The sequence below is a fragment of the Sinohyriopsis cumingii genome, chromosome 4 (genome assembly GCF_028554795.1).
Source record: "Sinohyriopsis cumingii isolate HCF-2022 chromosome 4, ASM2855479v2, whole genome shotgun sequence".
Taxonomy (NCBI): domain Eukaryota; kingdom Metazoa; phylum Mollusca; class Bivalvia; order Unionida; family Unionidae; genus Sinohyriopsis; species Sinohyriopsis cumingii.
In genome coordinates this window covers 27,631,694-27,649,355 of record NC_142964.1, presented here as the reverse complement: position 1 = coordinate 27,649,355, position 17,662 = coordinate 27,631,694, and positions in this window count along the sequence as shown.

Sequence of the window (17,662 nt, the reverse complement as noted above, 5' to 3'; positions counted from 1 at the left end):
GTAATGAATCGATGACATGAGTATCAGTGAAACGTCAAGCTATTTTGTAGAGAATCGATAGCATGAGTACCAGTGGAACATCGAGCTGTTTAGTAATAAATCGATAACATGAGTATCAGTAAAACGTCATGTTGACTTGTAATGAATCGATAACATGAATACCAATCAAACGTCATGTTGACTTGTAATGAATCGATAACATGAATACCAATCAAACGTCATAACGGCTTGTGATGAATCGATGACATGAGTACCAATGGAACATGATGCTGTCTTGTAATGAATCGAAAACTTGAGTACCCAAAATATTTAACTTCTCCTTTCCTGAAATTACAATGATTCTTTACCATATACTGTCATATATGAACATTTAGTTTCACAAGACAAGATGGACCGTGATCACTATGCTCTTCATATATTACAAATCCTTTCCGTGGACTAAAGCAACATTTAAATGTATAATGGCCAAATTGTGATTTACATTTTTTATGTCTGGTACCAGTATTGTTATATTTGATGTTGTTCACGGGCTTTTCCTGTTCCATAATGACACACATTCGTTACTGGACTAGTCGGGTCGAACACATTTCAACCATTGCCATAAATGACATTTTGTTTATCTGCTTTGGCATTTTAAAAAAATGTTAAAACGTTTGAAAGATTTGTACAAGCTGGAATGGTGTATTTCATTTCAAATATCACGAACAGAATAAATGATTAGGGGGTATATGTTTATATGAGTATATGAGAAAATGTTTAAATAAATAAAAGAGAGAATATGTTTAAATGAGTAAAGGAGAAAATATGTTTAAATGAGTATAAGAGAGAATATGTTTAAATGAGTATATGAGAGAATATGTTTAAATTAGTAAAAGAGAGAATATGTTTAAATGAGTATATGAGAGAATATGTTTAAATTAGTAAAAGAAAGAATATGTTTAAATGAGTATATGAGAGAATATGTCTAAATGAGTATAAGAGAGAATATGTTTAAATGAGTCTAAGATAGAATATGTCTAAATGAGTATAAGAGAGAATATGTTTAAATGAGTATAAGAGAGAATATGTCTAAATGAGTATAAGAGAGAATATGTTTAAATGAGTATATGAGAGAATATGTCTAAATGAGTATAAGAGAGAATATGTCTAAATGAGTATAAGAGAGAATATGTCTAAATGAGTATAAGAGAGAATATGTCTAAATGATTATAAAAGAGAATATTTTAAATACGTATAAGAGATAATATGTTTAAATGAGTATAAGAGATAATGTGTTTAAATGAATATAAGAGATAATGTGTTTAAATGAGTATATGAGAGAATATGTCTAAATGAGTATAAGAGAGAATATGTCTAAATGAATATATGAGAGAATATGTTTAAATGAGTATAAGAGAGAATATGTCTAAATGAGTATATATAGAATATGTTTAAATGAGTATAAGAGAATATGCTTAAATGAGTAAAAGAGATAATATGTCTAATGAGTATAAGAGAGAATATGTCTAAATGAGTATAAGAGAGAATATGTTTGAATGAACATATGAGAGAATATGTCTAAATGAGTATCAGAGAGAATATGTTTAAATGAGTATAAGAGAGAATATGTCTAAATGAGTATAAGAGAGAATAGGTTTGAATGAGTATATGAGAGAATTTGTTTAAATGAGTATATGAGAGAATATGAGTATATAAGAGAATATATTGATATGAGTATCGACTTAATATGTTTATATGAGCATATATGCGTTTAATTTATTTACAGCTGTTATATTTCTTTTAAAAATGGCTTTTTTACTTTACGAATATTACCCTATACCCTTGAAACATTTGGAAACAAAATGCCGATAACAAATCTGTCAACAAACGGTTCCTACACAACGCAAAAACATGACAATGCCAGCGAGGTAAATCAGGCAAATGTATTACCTAGTTCCCTTTGCCAGGTTGCAAATAATAATTATTTGAAAGGCAAATTATAAAGACAATTGATTGATTAATTGATTAATTGATTGATTGATTGATTGATTGATTGTGGTTTTACGGAGTACCGTCACTCTAAGGATATTTGATTGATTGATTGATTGATTGATTGATTGATTGATTGATTTATTGATTGATTATTGATTGATTGATTGATTGATTAACTGATTGTGGTTGTACGGAGTACCAGCGCTCTAAGGCTAATTAGCGCCATTACAAATGCTGTATGTTATTTACAGTAGATAAAGGGATCGTAATCGACCAGCTGTAATAAAATTAAACAATTAAAAGGAGAGAGATAAGATGGTGAATGTAATGTGTGAAGTTTCCTGATCAACGGGGAATGTACATGGTGTGTGTCAATGAATAATTACATCGGGGAATGTAAATGGTTTGTGCCAATGAATAATTACAACGGGGAATGTAAATTGTGTGTGTCAATGAATAATTACAAAGGGGAATGTAAATGGTGTGTGCCAATGAATAATTACAACGGGGAATGTAAATGGTGTGTGCCAATGAATAATTACAACGGGGAATGTAAATTGTGTGTGTCAATGAATAATTACAACGGGGAATGTAAATGGTGTGTGCCAATGAATAATTACAACGGGGAATGTAAATGGTGTGTGCCAATGAATAATTACAACGGGGAATGTCAATGGTGTGTGCCAATGAATAATTACAACGGGGAATGTAAATGGTGTGTGCCAATGAATAATTACAACGGGGAATGTAAATGGTGTGTGCCAATGAATAATTACAACGGGGAATGTAAATGGTGTGTGCCAATGAATAATTACAACGGGGAATGTAAATGGTGTGTGCCAATGAATAATTACAACGGGGAATGTAAATGGTGTGTGCCAATGAATAATTACAACGGGGAATGTAAATGGTGTGTGTCAATGAATAATTACAACGGGGAATGTAAATGGTGTGTGTCAATGAATAATTACAACGGAGAATGTAAATGGTGTGTGCCAATGAATAATTACAACGGGGAATGTAAATGGTGTGTGCCAATGAATAATTACAACGGGGAATGTAAATGGTGTGTGCCAATGAATAATTACAACGGGGAATGTAAATTGTGTGTGTCAATGAATAATTACAACGGGGAATGTATATGGTGTGTGTCAATGAATAATTACAACGGGGAATGTACATGGTGTGTGTCAATGAATAATTAGATATATAAATGTACTTAGGATGAATGACAGTCATATGTTAGGATAAGCATACTGTAAGAGATTGCACAGAAGTTATACCTTAGCATCGATGTTTACTTCTTTCAGGAATTTTAAAATGCAAGACAGGTTTATTGTATCAAAAAGTTCCTTCATGTGTTGAAAATTGTAGTAATATTGGTTGGAGATCGAAACACTCTAACATTATTTGATTCACAGTGAAGGGTTCATTGCAAGAAAAGCACTACGTTTGTTCTTCGCCTTTTAATATGTCCGAGTGGGGTATTAAAACTTGACATGTTCTAATTCTTGCAATAACTACCTCGGAGGGCTCTGTGAAAAGGAACCCAGTCGTCTAGGGTTGGTTTCATCGTTTGGGGTTTGTTATTCACTGGATCATTCGATGACGCCTGCCACTTGCTAAATCATTTTTGATGCTAGATTTGAAAAATCAATGTATGATATTTTAAAATCAGATCGTTCTGAGGATAAGGCCATTTTAGCAGTGCGATCTGCTTTTCATTACCTTTAATACCTATATTACTGGATAGCAAACATTATATTTATCTTGTGGGAAGTATACAGCTGGGTGTATTTGATGAAATTATTGGCCAGCAATGGGTTGTTAAACTTTCTATTGTGCAGTGACTGAAGTACTGATACTGAAGCGTAGAAGATGGTGGAGTTTAAAATACGTTTGCTTTCGATATATTTCAGTGCAGTGTATATTGAGAAGTCCACGAACGAAAGATGAAGCAATCTTTTTCTCATCCTTTGACCCGTCAGTATAAATCTTATAGAGTTATTAAATGCGGCAAGGATTTCTTGAGAAAAGTTGTGGAAGATAGACGGGTTTGTCTAAGAATTGTACCATCGTGTAGCGTAAAAGATGTTGGTTATCTAGGTAGCAAGGGAGGTGTGTAGGAAAGAGACATCTTCTGGATGCTAGTAGGGTCAGTGTTTGCATTGTCAAGGCTGGAAGATATTCTAATGCCAAAGGTAGGTATGGCGTTTGATTTATTTTGATACTATGTTTTGTATTTGGGTTGGAATACAGCCGAAAACGCAGGGCTCAAAGGTTTTGAACTTAATTTCAGGGTATATTGTATAGAAGCATTATCCACAATGTGATAAAAGTGGCTTGTTTGCTTCAGCCAAACGGCTTTCACATAGGGATGTCCTTAACGGCTTTTCACATAGGGATGTCCTTAACGGCTTTCACATAGGGATGTCCTTAACGGCTTTCACATGGGGATGTCCTTAACGGCTTTCACATAGGGATGTCCTTAACGGCTTTCACATAGGGATGTCCTTAACGGCTTTCACATAGGGATGTCCTTAATGCTTATTCCATGGTGGTGAATTGGGTCAAGCATCTTTCAATACGAATTTCTGGCTGAACAATAATAACACAACAAAAGCCCAGTTTGGACCAAACAAATGTTTTATATACATTGAGGATGAATTTTGTTATCAGAACCCCAGTCAGTGTACCCTACTGTTTGAAGTAATCTAGATATTTTAAGCATTTAGCTTAAAGTTCTTTATATGCAGAATGCAGGTGAGTTTTCTGTCAAACACAATACCGTAAAACTTTGTTTTCTCAACAACTGGTATAGGTGTTCCGTCGAACATGAGTTTAGGTTCATTATGCTTCATCATGGCGTCTTCGTAACTGTTAGGAATGCATGCATAATGTTTTTAGTTTTGAGAATTGAAACCTTTGACATTGGCCCAATGTCGAATCTTGTTAATAGTTTGTTGTAGTTGTCTTTCCTATTAGGAAATCATCAGCATATATAAATCAGTCCACACCAGGAGCCAAAAACTTGGTATGCTATTAATTTTCATGGTACAGATCAACTGCTGCCCTGAGGCGCACCCATCTCTTGTTCGTACATATGAGAAAGGGTTGAACCAACTCCTACTTTGAATTCTCTGTTCGAAAGAAATTTCGTTATAAAAGCGGACAGACGGCCTTTTAGACATAGATCGTACGGATCATTCTTTTTTCCGTACTTCTATGTCGTATCATAGGCCTAATCTAAATCGAAGAAGACTACTAATAAATGGCACTGCTTCAAAAAAGCATCGCGAATAAACGTTTCCAGTCTAACCAGATGGTTCTTCGTACTACGGCAATATCGAAATTCACTTTACAAAGAGATATTAAATTTTTAGTCTCCAGGTACCAATCAAGCCGAGCATTGATCATTCGTTCCATTGTTTTACACACACAGACCATACAAACAATGGTACGGAAGTTGATAGAATCCGTGCTATACTTATCTGATTTGGGAATAAGTATTACTGTTGATTCTTTCCAGATGTCTAGTACATTACCAGTAGTTCATAAATCATCGAGGATTTTCAAAAGAGAGAGCAATTATGGTTATGTTAGGTGATTCAAATACTGGTAAGGATTCTCGTCAGGCCCAACGGATGCATCATAGGCATTGTTCAAAGCTTCCATAAGCTCCAAAAGTAAAAATGGTTGATTATACCTTTCTGAGTTGTAAGATATACATTCTAATTGTATCTTTCCTTGTTGACATTTTAGTCTATACAATTCTGCTGAATAATGAAAATTATTATAATGAATCATTAGAGAAACTATCAGTAAGTATAATTGCTATATCATGTTTGGAATTTAAGAATTTATTTTAAATTTACAATGTCGGAAAGAATTATGATTTCCCTGACTATTTATTTTGCGAATTGTATCGTATAACTTTCTTGATGGAGGAATGTGAGAGTTTACGGTAGAAACATATTTTTCCTAGATACTCTTGTACATTCTTTAGTCGTGCGGCGAGCTTTTGCTCGAAATAGTTTGTGCTTTTTTATCTTATCGGGCATTGGGGTAGTATAAAATTTTCGCAGTTCTTCTCAGCGTTGACTAATAAATGGCTTCTTTATATTTTGCAGCGAAAATGGTTTGGGGTTCTTCTAGAGTTAGGCAAGAGGTGGAAATTTCTGCGATCTCGATTAAACTAGATGTAAAATGTAGAATAAGGTAATTAGCGTTTAAAAATGTATCTCTCATTGGTCTAGTTTTACACAGTGTGCCGAGCTTAGCCCAGTCAGCCTTTTTTAATTCCATTGCAGAATTGATTCATCGATGATAGAGTTTATATTCTTTAAAGTGATTGTGAATTAGACACTGCTGCGACGGTCATCAGCGACTTTCCAATCATAATCCAAAAGCAGCGAACGAGAGCAAATTGTCAGGTCGATACAAGTATAGTTAACGGATGCAAACATATAGGTGATTTGGTGTTATAAAGTTAACCTATCGTGTCTAGAGATGACATCTTCTAACTTTTTGTCTCTTTCATTTATGATTCGCTATTGGAAGAGGATGTCTAAATCATTTGGTAGAAAGTTGTTGTTTGGTGGAATATAAATCAAATAAAAAGTAATCACTCGATGTAGAGTGACACTAACAGTAATAACTTGTACATTTTGCTTAAAGGATAACATTATGAGAGCCCTGCTGTTTCTAACAATAGAAGTTCCTCCTGAGGCCCTACCAGCATTTTTAGAGTATGTGTTATAGTGGAGTAATTTTTAAATTTAATGTTTTTTTATCTTTAAAAATAACGTTCCCTGCAGACACAGCACTGCAGGATCATGTTTCACTTAAAAGCAGAAGAATATCATTGTAGGTAGTTTTAAGTCCTCCACAGTTCTATTGGCTGATGGTGTTCTTCATGATGGATTAAAAGTGGAATTGTGTTGTAATTAGGTTAGATCTTTCGCAGGCTAACTCTATCTGCTGATTTATCAGGAGGATGTATGGGATTAAATGTTTTGATTGTAGATTGGGAGCCACCTTGAATACGTGGAGCAGCTTTTTCTGCATCTTTGCCATCGAAGTAAAAATATCGATTGTGCAGTTGCAAAAGGTCATCGCATCACCTCTTGCTACCTATTTGTTTTGTTGTCTCTTAATTATTGAAGTTGTCTGTCTGGAGATCGTGGGCTTTTCGTGACTTGCAGTGTGGGACATTTGAAGTTTATGCTGTATCAGGTAGTAGATCTGGTTTTTAGGGTTTGTGCATTCTTAGTTGCCATTGGATTCGTCTTTACAACAGTTGAGAAGATTGGACCATGTAGGGTTGTTCGAGATTATAACATCTTCATCGCCTCTGGGAAGGTGATATTTGAGGTGAATTCTAAGCTTTGAATTTTCTACTTTAGTTTCTCGGTTTTGTAATCCTTGGAAATTTCATGGTGATCTTGACACAGTTTACGCAAATATGCATATATATATGTGTGTGTGTGTGTGTGTGTGTGTTTGTGTGTGTGTGTGTGTGTGTGTGTGCGTTTGCGTGTGTGTCTATGTGTGATGCATTCTTTTCCTACATTAATATAGGATATATTTCATTGTGTGGTACTAAAACATTATAATTTAATGAGTGGCAAAGCCAAAATTCAAAATATTTAATTTTTGTACCACAGCATGAAATATATCAGATATTAAAGTAGCAAAAGACAGTTTAAGCCTATCTGAAAGCAATGCAAGTCCATTTCATCAATGCATCAGAGCGAGTTCTTGTCGTTGTTGTCAATGATGTAAAGGGAAATAAATTCCGAGAGACGCGAACGGTGTCTGGTCTAATATTTTTATGAAAGACTAATTTCCATGTCTAAAATGTAAGAAAGTTTATATTCATTTGTTTTCGCCCACAAGGTACTTTTTCTGTTTTTGCAGGTACAACTTTTGTTGGCACACACAATGAAGCGTCGCATCGCATGATGGAAAATCTTATATTTGCACCTAAGGATGAACTCTTTACATGTGAAAATATATTAATGAATACATATGAAAATTGTTTCATGTCTATCTATTTATCTATCTGTCTTTCTGTCTATCTATCTATCTATCTATCTATCTATCTATCTATCTATCTATCTATCTATCAAAGAGACATGAAACAGAATGTTGTATTTGATTGTCTCGACATCTCATTTTTGAATCCATTTCCGACATTTAATTAGATATTAAATATGTTCATACAGATGGGATGAAAAGATTTGGATACTAAAATCTAAAAGCCTGATTTTCTATGCAGACTTGCTATTAACATTTTTGTAAAGTCAATACTTTACAAATACAATACTCTCTCTTTCCTTCTCTCTCTCTCTCTTGATTGATTGACTGATTGAAAGTCAGACACATTTTTTCCCCAGACTATCGATGTTACTTCGCTACTGATGCGTTTCTCTTTGTATACTTGTCACTTTGCTCTGCAGTCAGATAACCGTGATACATTCAATGGATTATGCTTGTCATTTTCATATACAGTCAATCAGAAAACTGTAATACATTCAGTGGAGTATGCTTGTCAATTACATATATAGTCATTCAGAAAACTATAATACATTCAATGGAGTAGGCTTGTCAATTTCATATGCAGTCAATCAGAAAACTGACAAATTCCGTGACAAATACTCGTGAGAAGGAAATCTTACAGTGTGTCGTGAGAAATGTGTCTAAAAACGTTCATACATTCTGTGGACAAATTCGGAGCGCTAGTCTCGTCAATCCTCATCATAGTCAGATTTTCTGTCAAAACAGACAGTGCAAGACTCGCCAATACTCATTATGGTCAATGTTCCGTCAAGACAGGCAGTGCTAGTTTCGCTAATCCGCCTTATATTCAATTGCTCTGTCAAGAAAGGCAGTGTTAGTCTCGTCCATACTCATTATGGTCAATGTTCTGTCAAGACAGGCAGTGCTAGTCTCGTCAATCCGCCTTATAGTCAATTGTTATGTCAAGACAGGCAGTGCTAGTCTCGTCAATCCGCATTATATTCAACTGTTCTGTCAAGGCAGGCAGTGCTAGTCTCGTCAATCCGCATTAGATTCAACTGTTCAGTCAAGACAGTCAGTGATAGTCTCGTCAATCCGCCTTATACTCAATTGTTCTTTCAAGACAGGCTATGCAAGACTCGCCAGTACTAATTATGGTCAATGTTCTGTCAAGAAAGGCACTGCTAGAAACGTGAGCCCTCATTGTTTTCCCCTGTTCTTTCAAAACATGGAATGCTAGACCTGTCAACTCTAATCCTATACAACTGGTGATATATTCCACTGCTTTTTTCATTTGAACAACGTACTGAACGTATGATCTTAAATTGGTGAAACGGTATCTAACCAAACCTAATTCATATATAGCAATATGTGCGCATTTATCATATGAAACCTCTACCACAGTCCAGAAAGCTATTGGGCATTTATCACATGCAACCTCTACCACAGTCCAGAAAGCTATTGAGCATTTATGATATGCAACCTCTACCACAGTCCAGAAAGCTATTGGGCATTTATCACATGCAACCTCTACCACAGTCCAGAAAGCTATTGAGCATTTATGATATGCAACCTCTACCACAGTCCAGAAAGCTATTGGGCATTTATCACATGCAACCTCTACCACAGTCCAGAAAGATATTGGGCATTTATCACATGCAACCTATACCACAGTCCAGAAAGATATTGGGCATTTATCATATGCAACGTCTACCACAGTCCAGAAAGCTATTGATCATTTATGATATGCAACCTCTTCCACAGTCCAGAAGGCTATTGGGCATTTATCACATGCAACCTCTACCACAGTCCAGAAAGCTATTGGGCATTTATCATATGCAACCTCTACCACAGTCCAGAAAGCTATTGGGCATTTATCACATGCAACCTCTACCACAGTCCAGAAAGCTATTGGGCATTTATCATATGCAACCTCTACCACAGTCCAGAAAGCTATTATGCATTTATCATAAGCAACCTCTACTACAGTCCAGAAAGTAATTGGGCATTTATCATATGCATCCTCTACCACAGTCCAGAAAGCAATTGGGCATTTAACTTGATACATGTGCAGCTATGAAAGCAGTGAACTATTTGCACTTAACGTGCCATCCATTACGCTATAAAAGAAGAAAAAATGTCCAATGCAGATTGTAGAGCATTCATAGCAGCAATATAGGCTGTTTTCATGAATAATGCAAATTGTCTTAGGTTGTCCAGTAGTACCTACATTATTTTTTTGTCTAAATGAACAATTCTGTCAAAAATAACAACTCGCAATATTGATTAGTTTGATGTTGTTAAACCGAAAAAGAGGCACGTGTAAAATGCCTTTATTCATGTTGAAAGCTCATTAAATGAAAATCAATTCCTGTAGCTAATTCGTTGAACCCCATCTTGTTCTATAAAAGATGGAATTTGCGTGTGACCAACGATCCTATTAAGACGTAGTATTACCAAAGCTACATCAATTTCCTGGTATAATGAGACTGACCCCTTTGAAGAGATTGGCGAAATCAATTTTCCACTAATTATAAAATATTAAATGCATTCTCTTCATCTCCTTTACTTAAGCTCTACTTTCCTTACACAAATGCTCCACTCAATGAAGAGCATGCTGACTGGTTGACTTTTGATATAAACGTTATAAAAAACGCAAGTAAATACATGTTTATCTGTATTTTCTTCCTTCAAGGTTTTCCGCTACCCTCAAATGACAGCGGACATACATAGAGATAATGAAATTTTCAGATATTATGAAAACGATCAAAGCTTAACGTACATTCGAGAGGGATCATTGGGTCACTTTATTCTTCATTTGGTAATTATGCAGTCAGACCCAATACGCCATAATTAATATCTCTTCTATGTTGTTTTTTTTTGCTATTATAAATAGGTATCTATATAAGTTTAAGTGTTTGATATATCATTACGTATAATTACGTTTAATTTAAAGGCTATTTTCATTATCAAACAGATTCTAGTTTTATCAACCCATACGCCTATTGATAAGCATGGCTACCTTGTAATTTCGTGACACAAATCCTATTGATACGCATGGCTACCTTGTAATTTGTTGACACAAATCCTATTGATAAGCATGGCTACCTTGTAATTTGTTGACACAAATCCTATTGATAAGCATGGCTACCTTGTAATCTGTTGACACAAATCCTACTGATACGCATGGCTACCTTGTAATTTGTTGACACAAATCCTATTGATAAGCATGGCTACCTTGTAATTTGTTGACACAAATCCTATTGATAAGCATGGCTACCTTGTAATCTGTTGACACAAATCCTACTGATACGCATGGCTACCTTGTAATTTGTTGACACAAATCCTATTGATAAGCATGGCTACCTTGTAATTTGTTGACACAAATCCTATTGATAAGCATGGATACCTTGTAATTTGTTGACACAAATCCTATTGATACGCATGGCTACCTTGTAATTTGTTGACACAAATCCTATTGATAAGCATGGCCACCTTGTAATTTGTTGACACAAATAATATTGATAAGTATGGCTACCTTGTAATTTGTTGACACAAATCCTATTGATACGCATTGTTACCTTGTAATGATTATATACATAAGCCTATTGCTAATAATGGTTGTCTTGTAATTTATCGACACATAAGCTTATTGATAAACATTGTTATGTTGTATCTTATCAACATATAAGGATGTTGATAAATGTATTTATATTGTAATAATCAAAACATTCATTTTCATTCATTTTTTTCATTTCTTTCTTAACTTTCTGGTCGTAGGGGCGCCACTGATATCTCATGCAACAATCTTTCTCCAGTTCGCCCTGTTCTCAGCTGCTCTTTAGGGCCATGCAAAGATCATGCCTGTCCACTCTTTGATGCTATCTTACCATCTCTTCTTCTGTCTGCCTTGTTTTCTTTATCATCTCACTGTGCAATTTAGGATTGTCTTTGACAGGCCAGATAAGCGTGAGACGTAACCATACCATCTAAGTTTGCTTTTCCTCTATGGTGGAAAGCAGAACTTCATTTGGTCCATCTGCACTTTGGATTGCAATGCGCACCTCCTCATTAGAGACATGATCTAAGTATACGATTTTCAGGATCCTTCGATAACATATTATCTCTAAGGCATGGTTTCTTCCCTCTGGTTTTGCTGATAGGGTCCATATCTCGCATGCATACAGGAATATAGACATGACGAGGAAGCGCATAAGATTCGTGTTGGTCCAAAGTGTAATGATGTTATCCTTAACAATGGCCTACAGCCAAACCAATACAGCTGTTGTCTAGGTAATCGTTGAAAGAACCGCGCTTTTTCACTTTCTTCAGGGGTTAAAGCACCAAGATAATTAAGTTTGTCCTCGTCGACAGCTTCTGTCCATTCACTCTTTTTTTCTTTTGGATATCACTCTGATTGTTTGTTATTAGCTTGGTCATTTCACCGTTGATCTCCATCATACTCTAGTGATGCTTGGTTGAGACAGTTCACTAGGGTTTCCAGCTCCTGTTCATCTCCTGCTACGCCATCTACCATCGACACCGTCAGCGAGTACAGGTTGTTGATTGTTCAGCATCCAAGACTGACACCGACCTCAAGGCATCAAACATGACACTTTTTCAGGCAGATATAGAAGAGAATTGGTGAGCAAGGCGACGCTTTCTGACTAAGATTGTGGGTCTGAACCAGTCTCCATTGCTGCATTTGCCGCCTAGTCATACAGGTTTTCTATGGTATCGACACATAGCTGGTTGATAAGAATGGTTACACATAAGCCGATTAAAATACATGGTTACATTATAATATATTAAGACAGAAACCCTTTGATAACCATGGTTACGTATAAGCCTATTGATAAACATATTTGCACTTTTACTAAGTGACAAATAAACCAATCGATAAACATGGCAACATTGTAACTTATCATTATATATTCCCATTGAAAAGCACGGCTGATATTGTAACGTACCAGCGTTTAAGCCTATTGAAAAAAACACGGGCACATTCTAACTTATCGTCGAATAAGCCTATTAAAAAAAGGGCACATTCTAACTTATCGTCGAGTAAGTTTATTGAAAAAAAATCGGGCACATTCTAACTTATCGTCGAATAAGCCTACTGAAAAAAAACATGGGCACATTATAACTTATCGTCGAGTAAGCCTATTGAAAAAACATGGGCACATTCTAACTTATCGTCGAGTAAGCCTATTGAAAAAAACATGGGCACATTATAACTTATCGTCGAGTAAGCCTATTGAAAAAACATGGGCACATTATAACTTATCGTCGAGTAAGCCTATTGAAAAAACATGGGCACATTCTAACTTATCGTCCAATAAGCCTATTAAAAAAAAACATGGGCGCATTATAACTTATCGTCGAGTAAGCCTATTGAAAAAACATGGGCACATTATAACTTATCGTCGAGTAAGCCTATTGAAAAAACATGGGCACATTCTAACTTATCGTCGAGTAAGCCTATTGAAAAAAAATCGGGCACATTCTAACTTATCGTCGAATAAGCCTATTGAAAAAAAAACATGGGCACATTATAACTTATCGTCGAGTAAGCCTATTGAAAAAACATGGGCACATTATAACTTATCGTCCAATAAGCCTATTGAAAAAACATGGGCACATTATAACTTATCGTCGAGTAAGCCTATTGAAAAAATATGGGCACATTCTAACGTATCGTCGAGAAAGCCTATTGAAAAGCATTGTTAGGTCTCGAGACATGTTTATTGATAATCATGGCTACACAGTAACTTACTGGTACACAATCCTTTTGAGAAACATGGTAACATAATAACATATCGAAACATAAGTATGTTGATAAACATGGTAACACCGTACCTTATTGACATATACGTCTTTGATAAATGTGGCTATGTTGTAACGTATCACTAGATAATCCTATTGAAAAATGTGGTTACATATCATCGTGCAAACATATGAGCCTATTGAAAAGATATGGTCATATTGTAACAAACTTGTTTCCTTTCTAAGGGATTGAAGAAGGTTTCATATAGTACCTACTGGTGTTGAATACGACTCCGTAATATTGTGAATACATGTTGTGCAATCACTTTTGTCTAGGTTGCGTGGAGACACTTGTCACGGTGTCGCAGACCCAAACTAATTATGAAGATAACAGGAGCATGATCCGAGATGAGAAGGCGGGGTCACGAGGCTAGCAGTAAATTTGGAATATAGGGGAGATTAAGATCGGGGTAGATGTAGAAGATAGAGGTGTATTATTTAATTGCTATAGGTATAGTTGTATAATATTAAACAAAGAAATATGACGAATATACTCGCTGAGTTACTGATACCACAGGGAATAACATAAATGAGGAATAATGCCTTCTTGACTTTAACGGTGTCAAAAGTGGGATCTTAAGAATTTAACCTGGTAGATAATGGGTTGTTGTTGTTGTTGTTGTAGGGTTTAACGCCATTTTTCAGCACAAGATAGGCTATACATGGCGGCCAGTGTCAATGGTGGAGGAAGAACCCGGGAAAACCCCGGAAAGAACCACCGACCCACGAGAAACTACTGGCAAGCTTTCTCACATACCCACATTGGTCGAATCCGAGACTCTAACCCACGCAGACAGAGGTGAGATGGCAGTGATCCGTAACGGAGAGCGGTTTAGACCACTCGGCCACTCGGGGCCCCTGGTAGATAATGGGAAGATGAAAAAACAATAAGAACAGACGAGACTGTATTGATTCCTGCTTTGACAAAATGGAACTTAAACATTGAACCATAATACCTTCAAACCTTCATTGAAAAATGAACGAAGAGTTTAAAAGCTGACACATACCCTTTCACAGGGTATGAATGACAAACTTGTGGAATAATCCTTGATGGCTAGAGATGCTGTCGGGCCGCAGGCTATCTTTAAGTCTTTGACGAAGAAAAACAATTATTTTATGATGCACCTATTAGGAAATTCAAGGAAAGATTGTGTAAAGAAGATTTATAGCAAAATTATTTCTGTGAATTATTTCAAAGAAAACAAATGAACAGTGTCATGATTACGGAAATGCAATACAGCATCTGGCTCGCCAAGCAAATTGGGTCCAGAGCGAAAATGACAAAGTGTTAGTGAAACACTTCATTCAAGAACTTAAGCCTGGACTGAGAAGATTTGTTATGATAAGTGGCACAACATCCTCTGAACAGGCTTTCAGAATGGCAAAACGTGTTGAATGTAATGAAAATTTTAACGAACCACAGTCGGTAGAGACATTTAATCATGCTAACACAACCGCAAGACCTTTAAATAAATTCTGAGTTACCATAGGGTCAGCCAGTGTCTTCTGTCGCACAGTCGGAAATTAATTGTTGATAGACTGTTGAATGACATATGTATATTAGAAAATACTGAAAAGGTGTTTACCACAACTTATTACCTAGAAAAAGATGTCCTCGTTGAACGACCAATATGTAATGTTTGTGTCCGACCACCAAAAGACTGACACGAGTTCATTCTTTTTGTCTTGTTTGCATGCTGTAACATTCATGGGTCAATACAAGAAGCACTTTTCTCAATGATGTATGGTGAGGACGCCAGTCTGCCTATCGAAATAGCATTGTCTACACCAACAAAACCTTTTCAGAGAGAGGCGATTACAAAACAGATGTTCTAAAAAGACGGCAAAAAAACATATCAAACAATAACGAATTAACTCAACAAAAAGTCATATCAAACAATAACGAATTAATTCAACAAAAAAGCATATCAAACAATAACGAATTAACTCAACAAAAAAGCATATCAAACAATAACGAATTAACTCAACAGAAAAAGAGAAACATTTAAAGGAGCAACATGCAAATGAGTCTGCATTCGAAATAGGCGACAAAGGTTGGATATATTCATTAGCCGGAAAGTCAAGCCTCTTTACAAAATTGTTACACCTGTGGAGTGGCCCATATAGACTAATAGCGAATACATCACCTGTAGATTATCAGATTGCGAGTTGTTACAATAAAATGACAATACAAATTATACACGCAGATCACAAAAAACTTTTATTGAACCTAATGTCTTCCCTACAATCACGTATTGTATACAGAGGCACCAAGTGTCATTAAATTTAGAAGAACCAAAAGACCCAGACATTGCGGAAACGCTTGAAAAGCACCCCCCCCACACACACACACCCACACCCACACCCATATATATATATATATATATATATATATATATATATATATATATATATATATATATATATATATATATATATATATATATATATATATATATATATATATATATATATAATGTCAGACAGTTCCGGTGGCCTAGTGGTTAAAGCGTCCGCCTCGGATGCGGGAGGTCGTGGGTTCGATCACCGGCCGAGTCATACCAAATACTTACAAAATTGGTACTAACAGGTGCCTCGCTTGGCGGTCTGCATTAAGATGTTATTGTTAGGACTGGTCGGCCCGGTGTCAGGATAATGTGTCTGCGGCATGATGCCCAAGTGCTAGACATCACTATAAACTGTCACACTACAGACATCGTAGCGATATGACTGAAAAATTGTTAAAGCTACGTTACAAATCCAAATTACACACACACACACACACATTGTTATGTCAGGTTTGCTACAAATGCCTGTTTTAATACTTCCTAAATATTACTTGTGTATTCCTTTTGCTACTCGCATGCCATTCTATTCGTAGAGAAATTTGTGAAATTCCAGACAATGTTTGCATACACTGACGTGTGTAAATATGTTACTCAGACAGTCTAGTGATAATTGATCCGATTACAGAGATTCGTAAGACTGGCCGTTGGTGAGCCATTAAATGAAACTGACCTCGAGTGAACTGTTTTTGCTATTACTGCATGGGGAACAAACAACACGATTACTGGATGGGGAACAAACAACACGATTACTGGATGGGGAACAAACAACACGATTACTGGATGGGGAATAGTACGATTACTGCATGGGGAACAATAGCATAATTCAAAATTTCTGTTGCAGGCAGCATTGATTGTGAATGTGTATATGCTTTGTGACTGATTTAATTAAAAATATTGCACATTGGAACATTTATTGGTAGCTGATTGGATATTTATTTATTGACTGAACACGTATGTATCTTGTTACTTATTGTATAGATCTTTAATGAAATACGAGATACAACAATGTTAAAACTGATTCTGTTCAGATCTTAAGTCAAATACAATTAGCCATTGCATAAGAAAAGTTGCAAACAATGCAAACTAAATATACATAACAGCTTATTGATTATTAAATTGTATATTGTTCCAGGGGACACAACTTTAACTGAGATTCCGAAAGTAAGCTCAGGTTTAGAATATTAGGGTTTGATCGTAATTATTATGAAGGCTATGTCTTGTTATTTAAAATGGTTGTATTGATTTGATATTGAACCATTACATGTATATTCCAACTGAATTTTATTTGATTATGTTTACCAGCCCTTGAATGTTATAAAGAATACACTGCCAGATTGAGCATAAGGAAAATTCTGGGATTTAACTATCGTTTATTTAAAAAAACATTACATTCAGATTAATATTATTGTGACGCTAGAGAAGGAGCCCAAAACTACCAACGCTAATCTGTTTTTATTAACCTACAAACAAAGAAGCCAAATGACAATTAAATTGTC